This window comes from Marmota flaviventris, chromosome 15 (genome assembly GCF_047511675.1).
Source record: "Marmota flaviventris isolate mMarFla1 chromosome 15, mMarFla1.hap1, whole genome shotgun sequence".
Lineage (NCBI taxonomy): Eukaryota > Metazoa > Chordata > Mammalia > Rodentia > Sciuridae > Marmota > Marmota flaviventris.
In genome coordinates, this window is record NC_092512.1 from 75,179,001 (window position 1) to 75,205,289 (window position 26,289).

A 26,289-nucleotide genomic window follows, 5' to 3' on the forward strand; every position below is an offset into this window, starting at 1 on the left:
GAGAGAGAGAGAGAGAGAGAGAAACACGCAGCAGAAGGATCATTTCCCTGTGGCTTCTACAGCCCATTTGTTCCTCTCCACAGTGTTCTGTTCCCTTGGCTCCTCCCACAGGGCAGGCAATGAGGTCCTGAACCCCACTGGGAGAGGAGCGGATGCTGTGTGCTAAGTGCTTCACACACCTGATTTCACACAGCCCTCACATGGCCCACGGAGGCAGGTATCATATTTCCTCCAGCTCCTCAGATGTCGAATCATAGACACCAATAATTTGCCTGAGATTATACAACTAGTTCAAGCTAGGTAAAATTTGTACCTGCTTGTGTCTCAGAGCTGGTCAAGCCTAAGCCATGTGTTGTTGCAAAAAAAAAAAAAAAAAAAAGGAAACTTGGCTCCTGGTGTGAGGACTATCTTGGCTCTGAGAAGTCAAGAAGAGGGACTGAGTCATCCATTGACACCTTTTATCTCCTGCTGCTTCTCCCCTTCCCAACCGTGGGATGGCACTTCAGTGTCTTACAATTTGGAGCACTCTACTGCTATCAGGTTTGCTATATTGACTGGAGATAGTGGGGAGGAAAGGCAAATTGTATTAGGAATATTTATTGAGCATTTCTCACTGCAGATCTCTAGATGAATGAGTTTAGGAAGAAAAAGAAATATTGACAGCACATTCCCTGGAGCCTCAACACCATCAGAAACTTCAGTATTGCAGATTCCATGTAAAGGGCTATAATTTGAGGCATCTAAAATAAAATTGCTGATCCACTGGTGTGCAAAGATACCTGTTCATAAATTTTGTAAAACTGGATAAGTCTAGACTTTTTTATGGACATTCTATAGTTTTGTCCTAGTTTTATAAGCCAGGGAACAAAATACCTCCCTCCCTCCCTCCCTCCCTCCCTCCCTCCCTCCCTTCCTTCCTTCCTTCCTTCCTTCCTTCCTTTCTTTCTTTCACACTGAGGATTGAACCCAGGGTCTTGCTAGGTTGGTTAGGGCCTTGGTAAATTACTGAGGTTGGCCTTGAACTTGTGATCCTCCAACCTCAGCCTCCTGAGTTTATGGAATTATGGGCATGCACCACTGTGCCAGTCTGACAACTTGTTTTCTGAGGTAAAATGGCACATGAATGAATAGCCAAGAAAAGAGATAAAATCAGAATTACTATGGCTGAGAAATGGGGCTAGGGGATTCCCTACTTCTTGGCCATTATTTTTCATGTGGTAAATGAAGGGGCAGTGATTCTTCAATGGTGTCTTTTAAGTGTCAGAACCCATTGGTCTATTCCATATTTAGACAAGAAATTTCCTTCTGTCTCTGTGTTAGTCAGCTTTCTGTCACTGTAACAAAATATCTGAGGAAGTCAGCATAAAGGAGTAAAGATTGAATATGGCCCATGGTTTCAGAGGTTTCAGTCCATGGTCACTTGCTTTTTAGGATTGTGGTGAGGCAGAACATTATGACAAGAGCATTTAATGGAGCAGAGCTTTTAGCTCATGGCAGCTCGGAAACAGAGAGGGGTGGGGGGAGACAGAGAAAGAGAGAGAGAGGGAGAGACAAAGTGCTAGAAGAAGGTGTCAGGGTCAAAATCTACTCTTCAAGGAGATGTACCCAATAACTTACTTCCTCCTACCAAGCCCACTTCCTAAAGTTTCTATACCTTCCAATAGCCCATTAAGGTATGAATTCACAAATGGATTAATCCACGTATAAGTTCAGAGCCATCATGATCCACCCATTTGACAAAGGCCCCACCTCTGAACACTGCTGTACTGGGGACTAAGCCTTCAACACATGAGATTTTCAGAGCTATTTCAGATCCAAACTAACTATAACAATTACGGAGTCACTTGGAACACTCTGTCTGAAGGAATCAGCTGTTCCTCAACAAATTGCTGGCTTGGTTCTCAGACTGAGAAGTGGTCTTAGGGAACTTTTTCTACCGTGGACTATTGCTAAATAGAAATAGGTCAGGGACCAGTTTGTTCAGGTTTGTTGCCTTTGGTTTTGTACTTGAACCAGACAGAGTCAAGACACATAAACAGAGTATGTATCCCAATTACTGATGGGTATACACAATTTGTCAAGTAATACCCTTTTGATTAAAAATTTGAAGGAGAAATAGTGTATTGAAAGGTCAGATCAATATTGGTTTAATAGTGGGATATACTTGACTCCTCTTTCACATCTCTCATTAAAAATTTCACATTAATGATGATATTTGAACTGCTTTTGCATGCATTAGGATTATACTACCTCTGTGGTCCTGTTTGCTGAAGCTATGGGTTTAGAGAAATAGTCTCCAAAATGGACTTCTCTGTCAGTAGTGTCACAAAGATTGGTTTGAGCCAGCTATTCTAAAACCTTTTAGATCAACACTTATAAGTTAGGCAGAGTTGGCTCAACTTATTTAGGTACTCAAGGGCACATTTTCCAACTTATTTGGCAAAATTGGCTGGAGTGGCGAATTTTATTCCATCCTCAAGCTCTATGTTCTGTAAATGGGAGCAGTGAAATTAGGAGTTGTGAAGGGTGAAATGGAAACTGTCACCAGAACAATTTTGAAATGAGCTGTCTCGTGGGTGGATCATTGGGATTGTATAAAATATGACAACGGTGAGCAGTTAATAAGTGCCCTAATTGTTTTCCAAGTCGAAATGACATGAGTGATGTCTCTCAGGGTGGAATCTCTGATCCAGATTTGAAGCTGTTTTGAAGAAGTATTGGCTCAAACTTGTGAATTCTCCTCCAGGCCCATCTTCTGATCTGACACAGTCCTACTTATTTTCTTAATTGTTATAAGACGTTTTAAATATATAACACCTTTGAAAACCTGCAGCAGGAGTATGTACTCTGCACTCTTGCTCATGAGTATGACCTTGAACACATTCCTTTCTTCTCTACAGTTCCATTTCAGGGAGAGAGGGATTCATCTATCCTTCCTCAAATAGTGTTTTGCAGACTATGGTCCATGGGTCATCAGCATGATCATTGAAGAGTCCCTTAAAAATGTTGTTGCCCTGGACCTGTCCCTAAAACTGTAAAATCTGCCTCTCTGGAATAAGGCAGAGAGGTCTCTTATTCAAGTGAGCAACCTTGCTCCCTGAATTGAAAGATTGTGCTGTCCACATTCTAAATTAACCCTGGATCAGGCCTGATCACAAAATCATTTTTACTTAATTGTGTTCTGGCCTTAAGCCCTCAGAGTCCTTGAAAGAAGCTTGCACAGGGGAAATGTGCAGTTTTCTGGGGCTCCACAGCTGTTGTGCAACCTCTTCCTGCTTGGATTCCACCATGAGTGTGGATGGGTCTTTGTGTGGGAGGGAACAACTATAATTCTTAACTCCCTTCTGAGGCTAGAATTCATTTCCCTTACTCCTCATTAGGTCTCAGCAGAGATCTCCGGTTTCCTTTTTATCTTAATCACTACACAGAAATGCAACATTGCTATAGTTATTACAGAAATATTCTTCAGCATCACTCAGAGCATAATTCATTGTCAGTGTCACCTGGGATAATTTTCCTTAGGTCTCACATTTACTGACACTTATAACCTCTCCAATAAATAACATTTGTTCCATCTTTTGGGCAATGTGAATTTTGTAACTGACCATGTTTGGGACTTTGCTTTGGTAATTAGGTATTTCACTATTTAGTGAATTGTTTTATTAAGTTTTGTTTTATTAACTAGCTGGGTAGGCCATTATGGCTTATATTTCTATATATTTGCTTTTCTTTTTTTTCAATCTCACTATGTGATATCAATTCTTCCTGTGTTCTGATTTATTTAAAATATGTGGAGTAAAATCTTTTAATTGTCCTATATATACTTTATGACTTTAAGTGCTTTAAGAATGAAGACACAAGTTCAATAATAAACAAGTAAAACCAGTACATAAAAAGTTAATTTTTATTCTCATGGTGCTCTGCAAATTAAAAAATGTTCATAAATTTTTGTAGAATTAATGGGTGAATTGAATTATAAAAAAATGTATAAAAAACCTGGTCATAGATTCTTTTAGCAGAGAAAAAAAGATAGAACTAATATTTGATAGTCATTTTAAAGCTAAAAGATGATGTCTAGCACCAAAAAAGCAAAAACAAAAACAAAAACAAACAAAAAAACCTAAAAAGGAGGTGATAGCAATGTGAGATACATACTGCGTACACAATCTTATTGATCATATTTAGTCTTCACAAGGAATGTGTGGATCAAATATAACAATACCTTTAGTTTACAAAGGAAAGCACTAAGCCATAGAGAGGGTAATGACTTCCTTAGGTCACCAGGGGCTGAGCAGAAGTTTGAAGTACATGTCTTTTATTTTCATTTTTATTTTTAGTTATTGATGGACCTTTATTTTATTTGCTTATTATTTATATGTGGTGCTGGGACTCGAATGCAGTGCCTCACACGTACGAGGCAAGCGCTCTACTGCTGAGCTACAACTCCAGCCCTTTAAGCACATGTCTTAAGCACCTGGTTCAGGTATTAACAAGATCCTAGTGGCCACAGGACTTTAGTTGACTTCTGTCCCCTTTACTCCAGGTATTAATTTGCCCTGACTGATTCAGCTCTTAGCTGAAATCATCTTGTCCTCTGATATCAAGACTAAATAAATACGAACTTTTGCTTCACATCCTGGGTGAAATCCAGTAGCTTCCCCAAGAGTTCTGTGAATTCCTGAAGGCTTTTGTTTCTACAGCAAATTCTGGTTCAGAATTCTTGCTTCCATGGGGTTCTTGGTTCTCCCAGTTTCTCCCCTTCAGTTGTTTTCTGCTCTGTGCTGAACAAAAGTGGAACTCAGTTTCTTTATCTGATTTCTACAAACCCACTTGGGAGATACACTTGTGCATGCAGTTTTTAGCAAGGTTTGAGGGAGACATGGAAAATTTACAGACAGAATTCCAAATCACTGACTAGTGGACTCCTGTCCTTAAATATCCTTCTGCTACCTTTTCACAGAGATTTATCACTGACCACTTTCTCCAACAGATGCCAGCCTTGTGGCCTTTCTGGCCAGTATTTATGCAACCCACAGTTGGGGTATGGCACTATGAAAGGTGCTCCATGTTTTGAATGTGGAGAATTTTGATACAGCACTAATCTAGGGTATATAAAGAACTCAAAAAGCTAGGCACCTAAAAAACAAATAACCCAATCAATAAATGGGCCAAGGACCGGAAGAGACACTTTTCAGAAGAGGATATACAATCAATCAACAAATATATAAAAAAATGTTCATCATCTCTAGCAATTAGAGAAATGCAAATCAAAACTACTCTAAGATATCATCTCACTCCAGTCAGAATGGCAGCTATTATAAAGACAAACAACAATAAGTGTTGGTGAGAATGTGGGGGAAAAGATACATTCATACATTGCTGGTGGGACTGCAAATTGGTGCAGTCAATATGGAAAGCAGTGTGGAGATTCCTTAGAAATCTGGGAATGGAACCATCATTTGACCCAGGTATCCCACTCCTCAGTCTATACCCAAAAGACTTAAAAACAGCATACTACAGGAATACAGCCACATCAATGTTTGTAGCAGCACAATTCATAATAGCTAAACTGTGGAACCAACTTAGATGCCCTTCAGTGGATGAATGGATAAAGAAAATGTGGCATATATACACAATGGAATATTACTCAGCAATAAAAGGGAATAAAATCATGGCATTTGCAGGTAAATGGATGGCGTTGGAGAAGATAATGCTAAGTGAAGTTAGCCAATCCCAAAAAACAAATGCCAAGTGTTTTCTCTGATATAAGGAGGCTGGCTCCTAGTGGGGTAAGGAGGGGGAGCATGGGAGAAATAGATGAATTCTAGCTAGGGCAGAGGGGTGGGAAGGGAGGAGAGGAGGCAGGGGATTTGCAAGGATGGTGGAATGTGATAGACATCATTATCCAAAATACATGCATGAAGACACGAATTGGTGTCAACATACTTTTTATACAACCAGAGATATGAAAAATTGTGCTGTATACGTGTAATAAGAATTATAATGCATTCCACTGTCATTTCTTTAAAAAAAGTCAATAAAAAAGAGAATTTTGATGTAATTGATTTTGAGATCAACTTAAGATCAATGGATCTGCCTGAAAATGCTGCTGTAGTCCAGATGGTCTACTGATTCTTCTTTCATAATGATGGGGTCCCTTTCCCCTTTGCTGCTTTCTAGAGGAAAGACATACTTGCCCCATCCCAAATGTTGCTATAAAATAATGCCCTGCAGTGTTAAAACCCTCACACAGAGGGATCATTTGAAATATTGTTGTGGGCCTCAGAATGTGATAGGCTCTGATGAATGGTTAGAGATTTCTTCTTAAGATAGGTGGTTTTCCAATTCTTGGCTGACAGCAAAATTGAAGAGAATCTAATCAAGTTTTCAGTGGATAGTTAATCTAGAAATAAACTTTGAGCATACGTAACTATGTATTTGGGAAATGTAACTCAAAGGGAATTTAGCAATTGAGGAACATTGCTATACTAAAATGCTTTGATTCCCTTCTACTGATTTAGATGAGTAAGTATTTTCAACTTTTTTTCCTATATAAAAAAAGTCAAGATAGACTTAATTCTGTGCTTTATGTCATGTTAGTAATAAATCATATCCATCTATAGATATAAGAACTTATTGGAAAAAAAACAAGCAAATTCTATGATGATGAATATGTCTGATTTTTTAAACCTTTCATGTAATTTATTATATGTTTCATAGTGGTGCACAACTAATATTTATAATGACAATTCAAATCCATCAGACATATTTTTTTTAAATTTAAAGACTTAGAATCTAAGGAAATTAAAAAATATCTTACTTCAAATTTTAATTTTCACTCCTGTAGGATAACCAACAGAAAGGTTTTCAAATATAAAAATATTTTTTGGATAAAATTTTCTGTGGCAGAATCAAAATAGAAATGCAAGTTTAAGAATAAAACATAATCACTAAGTATGGGATAACCACAAGTATAAAAAAATCCGTGAAGTTTTGATATTTTCCTCCTGTTCCTTTGTGAATCATCTTGCCCCTCTTCTAGTACAAATTTATCCAAACTGCTTTGGAGAGTGCTGCTGTAACTCAGGGGCAGCTGTTTCTTCTTCTTGTGCAAGAGGAAGGGAAACAGGGTGAGGCTAATTTACAATTATGAGTTGAGTATCCCTAATCCCAAAATTTGAAATCTGCAATGCTCCAAAAACTGAAACTTTCTGAGCACTAATATGATACCATAAGTGGAAAATTCCATATCTGACTTCATGTCAAATATAGTTAAAATGTAGCTGCACTAAAACTATCATTTAAAATACCTTCAGACTGTGGGTAAGGTGTATATGAAACATGAATGAATTCTATGTTTTTACATGAAACCCATCCCTGAAATATCACATTGCATACACTTAAATATTTCCAAACTGGAAAAACAAAAATCTGCATTCTGAAACACTTCTGATCCTAAGCCCTTCAGATAAAGGACATTCAACCTGTATGCTCATACCTGAGTCCTTGCCATGAGTTGGGTGTTCTATGTCCACTGACCTTGTAGTTGCTACTTAGTTTTTTCTTTTTTTCAATATAGTTACTTTTCTTTGAAAAACAAAAGTACTTTGTAAACACTGATAAAAATAATCTTATCTCTTCTCTCCAGATGTCTCAATAAAAATCCAAAAATATCCAGGAACTTTTCTGAAATATTTTTAGTATTTGGAAAAAAGAGAATAGAGTCCTAGAGTCCTTGTCTAGGGTGATTATATTGTGATTTGTGATTATAGATATGAGGTTAGGTAGATAACCTGAAGATTTCAGCATTATGCCTTCATGTGACATTATGCCTTCATTATAACAGGGACAAGCTCTTCTTTCTTTTGACATTTGCTAGAATGAGAGGCCTGATGGAGATTGTTCCTGCCTCACATCTCTGATGCATCAACCTGTTAGGGAATAAATAAATGATGATACAGCTATTCAAAAGAACTTTACATGGCCTTGAAAAAGAGTAAAGATGATCTGAACACTTTTATATGTATTTATTGCTGGGTTTGGTCGCATGTGCCTGTAATCCCAGATACTTGAGAGGCCAAGGCTGGAGGATCTCAAGTTCTACCCTGGGTTTATTTACTGGGCAACATAGGGAGACCCTGTTTCAAAAAACAAAACGGAACAATCCAAACCACTATATCATTAAGTGAAAAATGCAAGTTTTAGGACAGTATTTAAAGCATAATCCTATTTGTGTGTGTGTGTGTTGTGTGTATGTGTGTGGGGGGTCCAAAGACTGTTCATACATGGAAAATCTTGGGGTTGCAAGAAACCTCTTATTCCCAGGAAGTAGGGTTGGGAGATATGGTAGAATTAAGAAAGGAAGGATTTTTATTTTTTCTTTGAGTCCTTCTATACTGTTATTTATTTATTTATTTTTACAAAAAATAGAAGCAAGTTACTTCTAAATATACATATAATCCAGTTAAAAAAGACATTCATCTTGACAGAAAAGAAACATCTTCAATGTAATATTTGGATTTTTGTTATCCTCTGCTTGGGATCCTTCCACTTTTTCTCCCATGAAATACTGGCTCATTCCTCAAAGTAAAGTTCAATCTTTACTTTTGTGACATCTCCCTCACCCTCCAAAGAAGAATCAATCACTTCTTTCCTTGCTTTTATGACATTTTACAAATATTTCTCTTTTTTTAGTTAGTTTATTTATTGATCGCTGACAAATAATATTTGTACAACTTTATGTGGTAGAGTGAGATGTTTCAGTACATTTATACAATGTATATTGATCATCTCAAGTATATTTAGGTTATTCATCATCTCAAAAATTTATCACTTCCTTGTGGTTAGAACAAAAAGTAGAGCTACCATATGATCTAGCAATCCTACTACTGGCTGTACATTCAAAGGAAATGAAATTATGTGTGAATATTTCTATAACAACCTTTTTCATTTTACATAAAAAAGCTTTTTTCCCTTTTTTTTTGAAAGTTTGTACTTAGTGAGTAGAACCCATGCTCTTATATTTTCAGAACTTAACCAGTGTTTGGAACATTGTAAGAATACCCTAAAACCAAAGGAACATCATTTGGGTATCATTTCAATATTGTTTGGATGAAGTTTTTGTGAGAATTTGAAATTTATTCAAGCATAAATAGTGGTATTTCCCTTAGGAAGATATGTGCAGGATCAGGTTTGTGTTTTCTGGTGTAAATGTACCAGGGCTTTCCTAGGATGGTAATGCAAGCAATTGCTACATTCTAGAACCTCATTTTTAATGGTGATCAATGGCTGGTATAATGTTTATTCAAATCAAATAACCAAATATTTATATATGTGCCTTTCTAAAAAGTCTTTTTGTTTTGAACTAACTATAGATTCACAGGCAACTACAAAATTAGTGCCAGAAGGTCCCACACATGCTTCCCCTAGTTTTCCCTGATGGTAAACCGAAGAGCCAAGCGGTGTCAAAACCAGGAAACTGAAACATCAGCAGAGATTTTCATTGGTTGCATAGACTGCTCCCTTCAGTTTCTGGAAGTCCAGTCAGGTGAGCCTGTTCACTCTGTAAAAAGGAACCTGGGGAAACTGCAGGGGGTGGTGTGTGGCAGGAGGTGGGAGGAGCTTGATGGCAGTGCCCAGTCATGGCAGGCACTGCTGTGGCAACACATTTTACAGATTTCAGATAATGCCTTGAATCCTGTTGAAGCTACCAGTGACATTCTCCAGGGTACAAATCCCTGTAAATTCAGGGTCTAGCAGTGTTCATGTCCAAGAGGAAAAACTAATAGTACATCCATTATGGCCCCATCTGGATAGCAGAGAATCCTTGCCTTTGAGAGGACTGGAGTGGAGAATGGGGGTTTGGGCAACGGATGCCATCTCTGTTTCTCTTCCCTTGAGATATAATATACACAATGGAACATTACTCAGCATTAAAAGAGAATAAAATCATAGCATTTGTTGGTAAATGGATGGAGCTGGAGAATATAATGTTAAGTGAAGTAAGTCAATCCCCCCAAACCAAAGGCTGAATGTTTTCTTTGATATGAGGATGCTAACTCATAATGCAATGGTGGCGGGGGGAGCATGGAAGGAATGGAGGAACTTTAGATAGGGCAAAGGGGAGTGAGGGGAAGGGAGGGGGAAAGGAGGTAGGAATGATGGTGGAATGAGTTAGACATCATGACCCTAAATACATGTATGAAGACATGAATGGTGTGAAAATACTTTGTGTACAATCAGTGACTTGAAAAATCGTGCTCTATATGTGTAATATGAAATGAATTGCATTCTGCCATCGTGTATAACAAATTAGGATAAATAAATAATTTAATAAAAAATAATTTACATTCCATAAAATTTATTCTTTAAAAACTACAATTCAGTGGCTTTTAGTCTATTATCAAAATTGTACAACAATCACCACTGTCTAATCCAGAATATTTTTTATCATTCCAAAAAAGAAAGCCCATACTCATTAACAGTCCTTTCCCATCTTTCTTCCTTTTGGCCCCTGGCAAATTTCTATCTCTATGGATTTGTCTATTCTGAATATTTCATATAAATAAAATCATAAAATATGTGACTTTTTGTCTGGCTTCTTTCATTCAGCTAATGTTTCTGAGGTTCCTTAATACTATAGCTTCTATTGGCACTTAGTTTCTTTTCATGACTAAATGTTTTTATACTGCATGTACATACCACAGTCTATCCATTCATTACTTAAATGAATCCTTTTGGGATTCACATTTTCAGAGGTTGATTTCTTTCTTTTCTTTTTGGAATAATGCTTCTATGAACATTTGTGAACAAGTGTTCTACTTCTAATAGCATATATTATTATTTTTCTCTATACATATTTTTTTGGTTGTGAATGAACCTTTACTTTTATTTACTTATTTTTATGTGGTGCTGAGAATTGAACCCAGTGCCTCACACATGCTAGGCAAGCTCTCTACCACTGAGCCACAACCCCAGTCCAACAGCGTATATTATTAAGAAGAGCTCATTTTAGTTGATGCTTGCAGATAGGCTAATGATGACCAATTTATGCTGACCCTTAAATTTGTCTGTTTCTCAAGTCATTGTATATTAGGAGTAAGAAATAAAAGAATCTCTGTTTACTTTATTATGCATGAAGAATGTGAAGAGAAAATAACTTATTTCCCTGTCTCATCTACATATTTTTGAATCACCTTTAGAAATTTAGTTCAATGATCTATCTGGATATATATATATATATATATATATATATATATATATATATATATATAGTCACAGTTATATCACAATTGCATTTCAGAATTTTCCCCTGATATATAAAATTTTTATCATATGATATCAACCTATTCACTTGTCTGGCGGGTTCCCAGACTGAGTGTCAAGGTGTTTTTGGATACCATCAGAAAATTACCAGGGTGTGGCAGGGGTATTTTAGATTTTTGAGTTACTCCACACCAGCTACTACTAAAGATAGATATTAGTTGCATGATATTCATAGTGATATGTTCTGTCGAAGTAATATTGTGAAGCTGAGATTTTGGCAATAGCTCTGATGAAGAGCAAGAACTACATGAAAACCAATGTGGAAGTGAAATTGAGGATGGCAGTGTCTGTTGTGATTCAAAGGCTGAGAAGTTAGGAAGTTATATAGTGCTAACACATCCCCCAAATAAGTAATTACATTTATTTCCTAAGGAAATAAAAGTACAGTTTTTCTTTGTTGGGATTTAAATGTTATTCGAACTTAAGTATTTAATGAATGGAGATTTTAAGTATTTCTTTTGACCCCAGAATTGCTATGAAAGTTATTGAAATACCAACACTGTCATAAACCAAGATGTTTGAGAACCTTCTCTCTAGTCTCATATTGTAAAAATTTCTAATATTTGCTCTGTTGAACTCTCATTATTCCTAAAACATATGCTGTGTTTCCATGAGTCCATGTCCTTGTACTTGAATTCCTTTTCCCCTGGAAAACTTTATTTACCCAGCTCAAATATCCCCTCTTCCAGGAAGCCATCCTGGGACTTCCCTGGTGTAATGGTTTGTTGAATCTTTAATTCTCTCACAACATGTGATTCATTCTTTCACTCTACACTTACCACACTGTGCTATAATTTATCTGGATTCTTTTACCTCTCCCATTTTGAAATCACACAACAGAAGCTGCCTCTTAACTCCTTGGTATTCCCTGTACTGGTCCTGGTCCACTGTGATTGACAGTATAAACAAATGAATGAACTGAATGATATAGTACCAGGGGTCCCTTAGGCTCCTACCACTTCTTCTTTGGGATTCACATTTTCCACAGGAAGCAATTTACTATGGTAATATTGGAAAGTCCTGTAAATAATCTTGATTGCAGCGTCAATAAAGCATCATAATCAGTCAGAGAGGCCATTTGAATACAAATTGTGACAATTTCCAAGACAATTTCCTGACCACTCCAAAACATAGGTCAGCCACAAAAGTTGTGCCAATCTAAGATCATCATCTTAAATGATAGAGTTCACTGCAAGTTCAGCCTGAATTGGGATTAAATGAAATGAAATGGTAGCAGATGAAAACCCAACAGGTTCCAGAATAATTGTATCCTTGTCATGATGTTCTCACTAATTGGAGCACCAGCTCAATGAACCTCAGCTTCTGGAACTGCTCCTGGGGTAACTAGCAGACACATCTGTTTGGTACAAATCTGCATATTTGCTCATTTGCCAAAAATGTAAAGTGGAGCCCTGAATTAGTTTCAGTTCACTTAATCACTTCCAAGCTGAAGAGTCAGCTGAATATATCATAATGCCTCTCTTTCCCCACAACAAGTCACATTTCATCCGTAAGTGAACATTGAAAAAAAAAGTCAACTTAAAAGCAGAGGGTCCGGAATGGTGCTGCACAGGGGTGCATATGGCTCTGGATGAATGTGTATTACTCTCATTTATCTAAATAGGAGCCAGGTGCTCGCACCAAAGAGGAAACTAATAAAAAGAAGCCCTTTGGAAGCTCTTATGTTCAAATTGACTACAAAGCTTATATTTTCTTAAGTGAAGAACCCTTTAACTCACATTTCATTCCCTTTGGCAATGTGTGCAATAATAGATAAGTATTTGCATCAAGGTTTCAAAAGTTGTGCTTCTAACAGAATTAAAGTTTAACCTTCGTTAGTCCCCGTGGTATTTTCTCTAAAATAACTTCTGTCACAATATTTTAATGCCATGTTCATTTTATTTTATCATGGTTTTTAAATTATAGTAATCCTCCCATCCTTTAGATTTGGTATAAAGCAATTTCATATTTATATTACACTTGGCAGACTCAGGTTATCTTCAAATGTTCTACAAAAATAAAACAATCAGTCTACACAGCAGTAACCACCCTGTGGAGATGAAATGTGTTACCAAGAAAGGGCTTTGCTTCTTTGAAACATCAATTGTAACAATGCCTCACATTGTTCCTCTCTGTTAATATTTATGTCATCTTTTATTTCAGAGCTTAAGGAACACTGAGTGACTGAGTTACCTTCTGGGATAGAAATTCATTGATGGGAAATGTTCTCAGCTGCTACACAAGCTCCATCAGGCTTGGCAGGGGCTGGAATTTCCTATTCCCCAGGCCAGAGACTTTGAGCTGGCATTCATTTATTAAGTATTGACTGGAATCCTAGTATGTGTCCAACACTTCACTACACAATGACTTTTTAGCAGTGACGAAGACAGACAACATACCTGCTCTTCTGCGGAGTTTCCACAGCAGACCAGAATAACTTAACCAGTAAAAATCAAGATGGGTATATCACCAAATGATGATGCACTTGACACAAGGTGTTGGACAGAGAAGAATTTCTGGATGTAGGAGTAGTGCTGTGGTCAGGAAGGCTCTTCTGAGGAGGTATCACTTAAAGTGAAGCCAAGGATGAGAAGATGCAGGCTTGATAGGACCAGGGAAGGGAGCACTGTGGATGGAGGGAGAGTAAGTGCTAGGATGCTGATTATGGAATAATGCAAATCTCTGCCCCTCCCCACTTCAACCCTGGCTTCCACCTGTACCTCCAGACTTAGTTTTCCATTCATCTTTCACATATGTAAATTGACCAGAGTCCATCAGGTAGATACTTGCATTTGAAAGAGCCAGTCTTATGTAATAACTGGAAGGCAGGGGCTTTAGATTGCATGAAGTAGTGGTTAAACAAGGGCTCTAGAGGTAGCTTTGTGGGTGTAAGGTCTGTGTTTTATCAGGAAATCCTGCAATTTATAGACCTCTAAGGCGTGTCCTGTTCCACCATTGTGCAAGGTCTACTTATACACTCGGAACGTTCTGTAACAACCAGAGGAGTTGCTGTGTTTTCTCTTTTGTCCCCTGGAGGCAAGTCTCTGATAAATTGGTAATTTCTTGGATTATTTTTAGGTTACAGTGGGTCTGAACAAAGCATTAACTCAGCATTGATCACTTAACCTGTGGCCTCTAGGGCATAACCATGATTGTGGGGACCTCTTAGTGTCCAGCATTATTCCTATTCCAAGAGGATATTGCCATTGAAAGGAGGTAAAATTGGCATAAAGGGCGACAAGATATGTGAACTATCTGTTGTGATCTACTTGGCACAGGAAACAGAAATAGACAGGATGGCTTTACTTGGTGGGAGTGGGTAAGAGCTAGTGGTGGATGCTTTCCTCTAAACCTTGTCCTTAAATTTGTCTAACTCTTCCTTAAGTTATATAAAAGAATCTCACTTTGTTGTTCAAGACTTAGCTCAAATGTTTTTCTGTGAAATTTTTGCCTGATCACACTTGATTACCAGCCCCAAGGTCACCATGGGTTTTCACAGCCTCTGTGCACCCACAATACTTTGTCCTTGTCCATTCCAGTGAATTGAAGTGTATCTAACTGTGAACTGATATCCTCATTTAGATTATGAGCTTGTCTGTGTTTCGCTCATTTAGTTCTCTCTGGAGTACCTGCTCCAAAAGTGTCTGTTCTAAATGAATAAATAAACAAATGACGTATGATAAATACAGCTCTACCAAAGCAATAGCAAAACTTTTTACTGAAAATTAGCAATGGCAGCAGAGTCCTGACACACTATGGCAACTGGAGGAAGATAAGCAGGCAATCTTCCATCCATGGAGATAATTTATTTGTTTCTGCCTTGGGAAATAATGGCAGGAGGTGGAGTGACTGAGATGTTTTGAAGAGACTGTCTCACTACTTAATGGATTAGGCTGTATATTTGATACTGTTGTAATGTCTGTCCAAAAGGTATGTTTCAACTTCTGTGCTTTTTTTAGCTGGGTGAATGCAATATTCTGAACGAAATGGAATCTTTCTTCAGAGGTTGAAGCTATTGTAATGCATTGAGGCCGTGATAACATCCAGACCCCTGCTCTGATTTCTTCTGGAAGATGCATAGGAAATACAGCCGAGTGTGCACTGACCTCAGGGCATGACCAGCACAGTCATTCTTTGAATAAATCTTAAAATAATTTGGTTTCCTTATGACCCATGCTTTCTGCCCAAAAGTCATAAGCTATAAACCATTCTGATAGGTTTATACTTCTGGTTAATCAAGGTTTACTGCCTGCTTTAAACTTAGTGCCAAGCGACACCCAGAAAACATTCTTTGTTTGGAGCACCCACTAGCAGCAGAGAAGTCAAATTTATCACCAAGTGACAGGGGCACTCACATCCGGGAAGAGAGTCAATTCATAATCCTTTCACTTTTATTTATTTTGTTACCTCTATCAGGGAATCTTCCAGCTGGTACTATTAGTAGACAGGGCATGACCTTCCACACTACTCTAATATTTTCTCCTTTGCTATGTCTGTGTTTGGTGTGCTTAATAAGAGTCTCTGGAAGAATGAATATGGAGACAGCAGGTTGTATAATCCCTGCCTTCCTAGAATGTGTCTCAGTGATAAGTGGACCATGAATGCTGATGAGCGCTGACTACTTCCTTAATCAAGCCTCGGGTTCTGGGGTGTGTGTGTGCATGTGTGTTTGCAGCTGCTGTCTAGACTACATTCTCCATTACCAGACCATCAGGATGATCACAAATAATCAAAGAAAAAAAATTGAAATTACATCAGATGCATTAACTTTACCCATCAGCAATACTGACCATGTGGTTTAATAAAACACTCCTGGGACACATTTTCCCTGGATAATGTATCAGTGACAATAGCTGCAAAGAGTTTCTGGAATTTCACTCAATCACAGATGTGGACATGTTTTTATGGGTTGAATTACAACAAAATAATTCTTCTGACTGGAGCATGTAGTGAAAGTGGATTTCTTTTGATTTTCATTGTGTGTGTGTGTTTTTTAAATATCCTCTGTATCTGAGGACAAAAAGATCTGCATCAAACACTTATTGACTGGGTACTTTGGTCAGGTTATTAACCATTCTAACTTGTGAAAGCCTGCCTCAAAGGTTGTTAGGATAAAAATGCTAAAGGGGAAGTCTGTCATGCGGGAGAATGCTGGGCTTGCAGTCTGACACCACACCTTGCCTCTCATTGACTAATTGACTGGATAAACTGCCTGACATCTCAGAGTCGTATTTTTCTTATTTATTAAATGTGGATGACAAAATAGTTCTCATGGTATTGTTGTGATGAATTAGATAGAGAGATATTGCAAATAAGGTGATAATAATATATAGGCATTCTTAGGGTGTCAGGACTGTTTATACCCTTCTTACAAGCCTGAAGAACTTTTGTGGTTCATACAAGACTCTGTTCGAGTGTCTCAAGTTGAATCGCTTGGCTCAATCAGTAAATATTAAGTAGTAAAAGTGATGTAAAAACACTCTGTATTTATTAATTATTATTAATGACAAAGTTTAACAATCAAGGGACTTGCCTTCCCATTTTGAACAGCTATAAATCTAGACACAAAATATGGTGCAAGTCTTTTTGGGCATGGACCATGGACCACACTTCCTGGTGTCTAATATCCAAAAACTATGGCTTTACATATTTTGTTCAGTTTTTAGTTTTAGACAGGAAGATACACCCAGTTCACGTTTCTGTATGTGGTTAGAAATAGAGATCTGTCAGTGGTCTTTAGTGAATTAATGGTGGATTAACTAAGTTATAATAAGAGGCATAGTTTAAAAAAAAATTAACGTAAGAAATGGAATACTAAAAGTACTTGATTTACCCAATTAAAATCAGGAGAAGTTAACAGGAACATTAATAACACACGGAATAATAAAGAAAAGAGGGTAGATTAAAACCCAAACATTTTTATCATTAGATTAAATGTAAATGGGCCAATATTCTGCTTCAAGACAGTCTGGATGAAAGTCAAGAGTAGAGCCGACAGGAAGACATACTTGCTTAATTTCAAGGAAGGACTTTTTTGGCCTGGTTGTCCGACATGGGCCCTCATCTGTTTGCTCCAACTTTGGTGTTCCTCATTGCCCTTCCCAATGTGGGTCACGTTCGATTACTGATTGAGGCAGGGGCTTAAAGAACTGGCCATTTCAGTCCAGTGTGGGACAACTTTGACAGGACAAATGTGTTCCAGAACTCCCTGAAAGCTAGAAGAAGGCTGTTGTGACTATAGTGCTGTTTGAATTTTGCTTCTGCCTCATCCTGCTGAATCCCTCTCCTTTTCACAGTTTTTTTTTTTTTTCCAACAAATACTCCGCACAACAAACTCCAGCTCATCCTCTGCTTTTGGAGAATCTAACCTGTGACAAAGATTCTGTCCACAGAAATTGACTTTAAATGTAAAGACAGATGAAAAGCAAATGAACTTAGTCCTATAAGACAAGGCAGAATTCAAGACAAGGCTGTGTTACCTAGAAGGAAGAGAGGTGTTTTAGATGATAAAAGGGTAAATTCGACAGGAAATCACAAGCATAGCATTCTAAAGTCGTACGCATCTAATAAAAGCTGTTCAAAATAAGTGAAGAAAATCAACATAGATACTGAAAAAAAGTAGATACATCTACCCTCAGAATTTAAGGACAACACCACTTCCTAAAGGAAGCAGAATAAATAAATAAATAAATGAGAACCTTAAAGATCTGAAAGGAATAGCAATAAACTTGACTCAATTTGTATTTGCAGAATACTATACCCCCAAACAGCAGAAGGTACATTTAAAAATGTACATTAAAAGGGTTTAAAAGGGCTCAGGGAATGTTCACTAAGATATGCGCTATAGTACAATATACATCTTAAAATGTGAATTCTCACAGAAGGTTTTCTGACAACAGAATTAATTTAGAAGCCAATATCAACGAGATACACTGAAAATTTTCTTCGATACTTGGAAATTTGATAATACACCTCTAAGTAAATCACAGGTAAAGAAGAAATCACATGAGAAATTAAGGGGCATTTTTAGCGAAAGGGTAATTAAAACATACATTGCAAAATTTTGTGATACAACTAAAGCCATGGTTAGAAGGAAATGTCTAACTTTAAAGGCATGTATTAAAAAAAGGAGGAAACATTGAAAACCAATTACTGCTTCCAGAAGAAAAAATTGACAAACCAATAAGGCCTCTGAAAATATTAAGAAAATTGATAAATTGTGATCAAGACTTATGAGTCTTGATCAAACAAATGAACAAAATCAGTAATGAAAGGAGACATCACTGTACATCTGTAGATGTTAACTGGTTGCCATGACTGAAATATTTGTGTCCCCTTGAAAATTCATGTTGATCCTCAGTCCCCAATGCAATAGTATTAAGAGGTGGCACATTTTGGCTTTGACTAGTCCACAAGGGCTCAGCCCCCATGAACAGATTAGTGTCTTAGAAAAGGGCTCAAGGGGGCACATTTGCCCGTTCTGTCCTTCCTAAACCATGTGAGGACACCGTGTTCATGCCCTGTGGAGGAAACAGCAGCAACAAAGTGCCATCTTGGAAACTGAGAGCAGCTCACACCAGACAGTTTTACCTGCCAGTATCTGACCTTGGACTTCCCAGCCTCCAGGACTGGGAGAAATACATTTACATTATTTATAAATTACTCATGCAAAGATGTTTTGCTATAGAAGCACATCAGGTGAAGGCAATGGATAATGAGGATATATTAAGAAAAACTTCTGTATAAAATGGACAAATACATTGAAAAAAGCCCTAAATTTCTAAAGTTCACCAACAAGAAATAAAAAATTTAAATAGCTTTGTAGTTATTAAGCAAGTTCAATTCATAATCATAAGACTTTCCACAAAGAAAATTCAGTTACAATGTCTTTATTGATGAAGCTATCAATTAATAAGGAGGACATAAGTAATACTAATATTACACAAGCTCTTTCAAGAAAAGAGGAAGAAACACTTCCTAATTCATTTTTGTAGGCCAGCAAACAGCTGATAAAAAAACTGACACATTATAGCAAAGAAAATTATGGTCTATTATTCTTCATGAACTTAAATGCAAAAATCATTGGGAAAATTTTAACAAGTCTACTCTAGAAATATATAAAAATGATAATGCATCATGAAGTGAAGTTTATACTAGGAAGGTAGAAGTGACTCAGAATTGAAAAACATCGACCAACTTATTTTATCTTAGTAGAATGAAAAAGAAATATAATCATCACAATAGATGCAGAGAAAATGCCTGATAAAATTCAGCATCCATACATGATTAAAAAATAGAAAACCTCTCAGCTTTTCAGAGCAGAAAAGATATTTTTCAATTGCATATGGCTATCAACTTTATCATGGTAGCGATGACATACTGAGCACTTTCTACCTAAAAGGCCAGGGTGCTCACTTTCATTATTTCTATTCAACAATATTTTCTGAACAGTAAAATGAGGCAAAAAAAAAAAAAAACCCAAAACAAAACAACAACAACAAAAAAAAAACAACTCACATAGATTGGAAAGTGAAAGGTAATTCTATCTTTATAGGTAACATAATCATATATCTGGTATACATTTTTTTTTTGGTAGAAAATCCTAAGGGATCTACACTTCTAAAACAAGAACTTTTAGAATCAATAAGTGAGAGCCCACACCTATAATCCCAGAGACTCAGGAAGCTAAGGAAGTAGGTTCTTGATTTCAAAGCCAGCCTCAGCAACTTAGTGAGACCTTAAACAACTCAGTGAGACCCTGTCTCTAAATAAAATATAAAAAAAAGGCTGGGGGATGTGGCTCAGGGGTTAAGTGCCTTGGGTTCAATCCCTGGTACCAAGAAAAAAAAATTAATAAGTGAGTTTAACAAGGTCACAGGGCATGAACCAATATATAAATATCAGTTGTATTTCTATATACTGGCATTAAGTAACTAGAAAATGAAATAACAAAAATATATTTACAATGGCACAAAAAAACCATAAACTATTTGGGAATAAATTAGAAGATGTATTATCATTTTGGAAATTATCCTGAAACTATTCTAATCATGATGGAACAAAAGGACTCAAAGGCCAAATTAAAACATTAAGTCCAAATCTCACAGTTTATTTCATCAACTAACAACACAAAACCAAAAGAACAAGGAGAAAGTTTTGTTTTTTTAAAAAAACCAACCAATGAAAACCTCAATGGAGAGAGATTTAGTGAGAGGGCTGTTTTTGCCTGAATCCCGGGCTGCTGTGTTTCGCTTGCCTGTCCATCTCCTGGTCTCATCAGCCTTCACTGAGGATGATGTGGTGAAAGGACAGAGCGGAGGTGTGAGCAAGAGGGTGCATGGAGAGAAGGTATTCCAAGCAGCAAGACATCCTGTTTCTATTGGAAAGATGCGGGCATGAAAAAAACTTGGCCACAGGTGTAGCTTTCCATTAAAATAGCCATGGATTTTGTGTTTCTTGGGGCCAGAATGAATGTCACCAATGGTGATGAATTAAGGCATCTTGAATATTGAGTATTGAATATTGAATATACACTAAATATATGAATATTTGATGGGCCCTGAGTATTTTATGCAGTTTGTATTTTTAGTGCCACACATGTCTCATACATATTTCATATGTCCTGAATATTAAGCACCTCCTGTGTATTTGGCATATCATGAATATTTAGTATACAGGTGCCTTATGAATATTAGGTATTTTCTTGCTCCTTCCATCCTTCTCTACCTATGTTTAACACACACACATGCTCTACTTTGTGACTATTTATCTTTACCTAACACATAAATTGTCTACATTACAAAAATTCTGCTTATTAAGTTACTGATACTTAAAACACTCCAGTGTTTGCCAGTGTTTTACAAGACATAGACAATTGAACTGAGAATTCAAATGAATTCAATTCAATTTAACTGAGAATTTGTAATTGAACTGAGAATTCTCAAAAACCAATGTGTGTTACAAGTGGAAGAACTGTATACTGAAAATCACAAAGTATTGCTGGAAAAATTCAGACAAACCTATGTAAAGTGTAAATATGTACCATGTTCATGTTTTGGAAAACTTAACAAGATGTAAAATCTAGGCACTATTACTATCGATTGATATATTCAACCTTGATTGGATTGATTCACAAATTCAACATAATTCCAATTTTAGAAAATCCCAGCAGATTTCCTTTGGGGGTAAGGTAGAAATCCACAATCTGATTCTAAAAATCTATGTGGAAATGAAAAATAATTTTGAAAAAAAAAAGAACAAATTTGAAGGAACTAAACCACTGGATTTCAAGACTTAATGCAAAAACAAAAGTGGAGTTCAGAAATGGATTCAGACATATATGTGGTCAACTGATTTTCAACAATGTGGTCCAAGTAATCAAATGTGAATCAGTCATGGTGGCACATGTTGGTAATCCCAGAGACTGGGAAAGCTGAGGCAGGAGGACCACAAGTTTGTGGTCAGCCTTAGCAACTTGGTGAGACCCTATCTCCCCGATCTCAAAATTAAAAAAAAAAATAAGGACTGGAGATGTAGCTCAGTGGTCAAGTGCCCCTGGGTTTATCTTCAGTCTTCCTCCCACTCAAAAAGAATAATTAAGTGTTGAAAAAGATAATCTTTTTCAACAGTTATAGTTGAATAAAAAAGGCATCGCAACCCATATCTCACACCATATGCAAAAGGTAATTTGACACGTTTCATTGCTCTAAATGTAAACATTTTAAAAAGAGAAAAATTAGGAAAAAATATTCCTGACTTTGGAGAAGGCAAATGTTTCTTAGACACAGAACACTGTAACAGTAAAATAAGAAAATTGAAAAATCAAAATTAAAAATTCCTGGTCTTCAAAGGACACTATTAAATCTATAAAATGGCCAACTACAGACTGGGAGAAAATATTCACAGTGTGTCTGTATGATGAAATGCTTGCATCTGCAAGTCAGTGATAAGAAGACAAAGTATTCTTTATTGAAAAAGGATGAAAGACTTGAATGGATAAAATGGAGACTACAAATGTCCAATAAGTGCACAAAAAGATCATTGGCGCCATTGGTTATTTGGGAAATGTAAATTAAAACACAACAAGACACCACTCCACTCAAATTTTTAAAAATAAATTTAAAAGACTAAGTCTTGGCAAAGAGGTGGAGAAACTAGAACATTCCCTTAATTATCTGGAAGGACAGAATCATGCAATTATTTTGGAAAACCATGTGCCAACTTATTACAAAATTAAAGCTCGTACTATCGATGGCCCAACAATTCTGTTAGGTATTTACTCAAAGAAAATGAGAACATACCTGTGAAAAGACCTGCATCTGAATTTTCACATCAGTTTTATTCATAATGATCCCAACCTAGAAACAACCTATGAACCTATCAATAGGAAGACACTGAGACGATCCAGGGGTACACACGTCCTCAGATGTCTCTGAATCTATGGCCTTCTACCTCTGCTCCTTCCTGATGGGATTGGTGACTAGCACTGCATTGGCTGTCCCCTACCTCTACATAGACAGTGGAGAGCAGAGGTTCTATGGCAGGAAACAATCCAGGGAAGAAAAAGAAACTTCCCTACTTCTCTTTTTTTGACCCTCAGAGGGGTTTTCACATCTTATTTAGAGTAAGAGAACAAATAGGCTGGAGAAAAAAACGTCAGTCGCTACACAGAGAAATATTATTTAGCCATAAAAAGGAATGAAGTACTGATATATGCTACAACACAGATAAATCCTGAAAATATGCTAAATGAGTGAAGCTAGATAAGAAACAACACATATTGTGTGATTCCATTTTAATGAAACACACAGAATAGACAATTCCATAGAATCAGAAAGGAAACAAATAGTTGCCAGTCATGGGTCCGGGTGGGGGGAGTGAGAAGTGACTGCTAATGGATCTCGGTTTTCTTTTGGGGTGATGAAAATGTTCTGGAGTTAGAATGAGGTACAGTCTTGTCTACAATCTTGTGAATGCAGAAGTAAATAAACTGCAAAGTTTTAAAGAGTGGAACTTTATGCTATGTGACTTTTACCTTAGTAAAACGAAAACCCAATGGATATTTTTCAGACCTTATTTCATTTAACCCTTTGTAGCATTTTCTATTCTCACTGATGTCTTCTGTTTTGATTCATTTCTGTTTTTCTCTATGACACCATATTCTTCTGATTTTAGCCGTATTTCTTAGATTGTTTCTTTTTGACTTCTAGTGTGTTCTTATTCCCAAATTCCTTGTGTGTGTGTGTGTGTATGTTTGTGTGTGCGCATTTTGTATTTTTGATGGAGCCCAGAGATTGACATGTTTCTGTTGCCCATCCACCACTCTGTCCTGAGCTTCATACTCTTCTGCCTAGTTTCCCACACTTGGCTATTACATAGGCTCTCAAGGTCAACATGAGCCAAACAACTTACCTTTGCCAGAAACTCCAAGCTTGCTACTCGTTTTTTTTTTTTAATATTAAAAATCATAATTTAGGAAAAATTTCCTAAAATAAACAAATATTTGAAACTTATTTAAAATTGATAGCCTTTATTATGTCATTATTTCTTCTTTTTATATATACATGACAGTAGAGTGTATTTTGACATTGTATACATACATGAAGCATAATTTATTTTATTTAGGATCCCATTCTTTCTCTCTCTCTCTCTCTTTTTAAAATTTGTTATATATGGCAGCAGAATGCATTACAATTCACATTGCACATACACAGCACAATTTTTCATATCTCTGGTTGTACATAATATGGAGTCACACCATTCGTGTCTTCATATATGTACTTATGGTAAGATGTCCGTCTCATTCCACAGTCTTTCCTATTTCCATGCCCCCTCCCCTCTCCCCCTCCCCTTTGCCCTATCTACCGTTCATCTAATCCTCCCATGCCCCCCTCCACATTATGAATCAGCATCCTTAAATCAAAGAAAACATTTGGCATCTGGGTTTTGGGGATTGGCTAACTTCACTTAGCATTATATTCTCCAGCTCCATCCATTTACCTGAAAATGCCCGATTTTATTCTCTTTTAATGCTGAGTAATATTCCATGGTGTATCTATACCACATTTTCTTTATCCATTCATTTAGGTTGATTCCACAGTTTAGCTGTTGTGAATTGTGCTGCTATAAACATTGATGTGGCTGTGTCCCTGTAGTATGCTGTTTTTAAGTCTTTGGATATAGTCTGAGGAGTGGGAAAGCTGGGTCAAATGGTGGTTCCATTCTCAGTTTTCCAAGGAATCTCCATACTGCTTTTCACTTTGACTGCACCAATTTGCAGTCCTACCAGCAAAGTATGAGTGTGCCTTTTCCCCCACAACCTTGTCAACACTCATTGATATTTGTATTCTTTTTTTATATATATTACATTTTTTCTATTATTATTATTATTATTATTTTGCATTATAATTCTTAATACACCTTTATACCACAATTTATCATATCTCTGTTTGTATATAAGGTATGTTGACACCAAATTCATATCTTCATACATGTATTTTGTATAATGATGACCGTCTCCTTCCACCATCCATGCATGATGTTTGTATTCTTAATAGCTGCCATTCTGATTGGAGTGAGATGAAATCTTAGAGTAGTTTTGATTTGCATTTCTCTAATTGCTAGAAAGGTTGAACATTTTTTCATATATTTGTTGATTGATTGTGTATATTCTTATGAGAAATATCTGTTCAGTTCATTGGCCCATTTACTGATTGGGTTATTATTTTTTTTTTGGTGTTAAGATTTTTGAATTTTTTATATGTCCTAGAGATTAGTTCTCTATCTGATGTGTGTGTGTGCTAAAAATTTGTTCCCAAATTGTAGGCTGTCTATTCACATCACTGATTATTTCTTTTGCTGAGAAGAAGCTTTTTAGTTTGAATTTATCCCATTTATTGATTCTTGATTTTAATTTTTGTGCTATAGGAGTCTGTATAAGGAAGTTGGGGCCTAATCTGACATGATGGAGATTTGGGCCTACTTTTTTTTCCAACAGGCACAGTGTCTCTGGTTTAATTTCTAGGTCCTTGATCCACTTTGAGATGAGTTTTGTGCATGGTGAGAGATGGGGGTTTAATTTCATTTTGTTGCATATGGATTTCCAGTTTTCCCAGCACCATTTGTTGAAGAGGCTATTTTTTCTCCAATGTACACTTTTGCACCTTTGTCTAATATAAGAAAACTGTAATTACGTGGGTTAGCCTCTGTGTCCTCTATTCTGTACCATTGGTCTACTAGTCTATTTTGGTGCCAATACCATGCTGTTTTTGTTACTATAGCTCTGTAGTATAGTTTAAGGTCTGCTATAGTGATGCCACCTGCTTCACTATTCTTGCTAAGGATTGCTTTAGCTATTGTGGGTCTCTTATTTTTCTAGATGAATTTCATGACTTATTTTTCTATTTCTATGAGGAATGAAATTGGGATTTTGATTGGATTTGCATTAAATCTGTATAGTGCTTTTGGTTGTATGGTCATTTTGACAATATTAATTCTGCCTATCCAAGAACAAGGTAGATCTTTCCATCTTCTAAGCTTTCTTTATTTCTTTCTTTAGTGTTCTGTAGTTTTCATTGTAGAAACCTTTCACCTCTTTTGTTAGGTTGATTCCCAAGTATTTTATATTTTAAGCCTATTGTAAATGGGGTAGTTTTCCTCATTTCCCTTTTAGAGGATTTGTCACTGATATACAGAAGTGACTTTGATTTATGGGTGTTGATTTTGTATCCTGATACTTTGCTGAATTCATTTACTAGTTCTAGAAGTTTTCTTGAGGAGCTTTTTGGGTCTTCTAGACATAGAATCATATCATTGACAAATAGTGCTAATTTGAGTTCTTCTTTTCCTATCCATATCCCTTTAATTTCTTTCATCTGTCTAATTGCTCTGGTTAGAGATTCAAGAACTATGTTAAATAGAAGTGGTGAAAGAGGGCATCCCTGTCTTGTTCCCACTTTTAGAGGG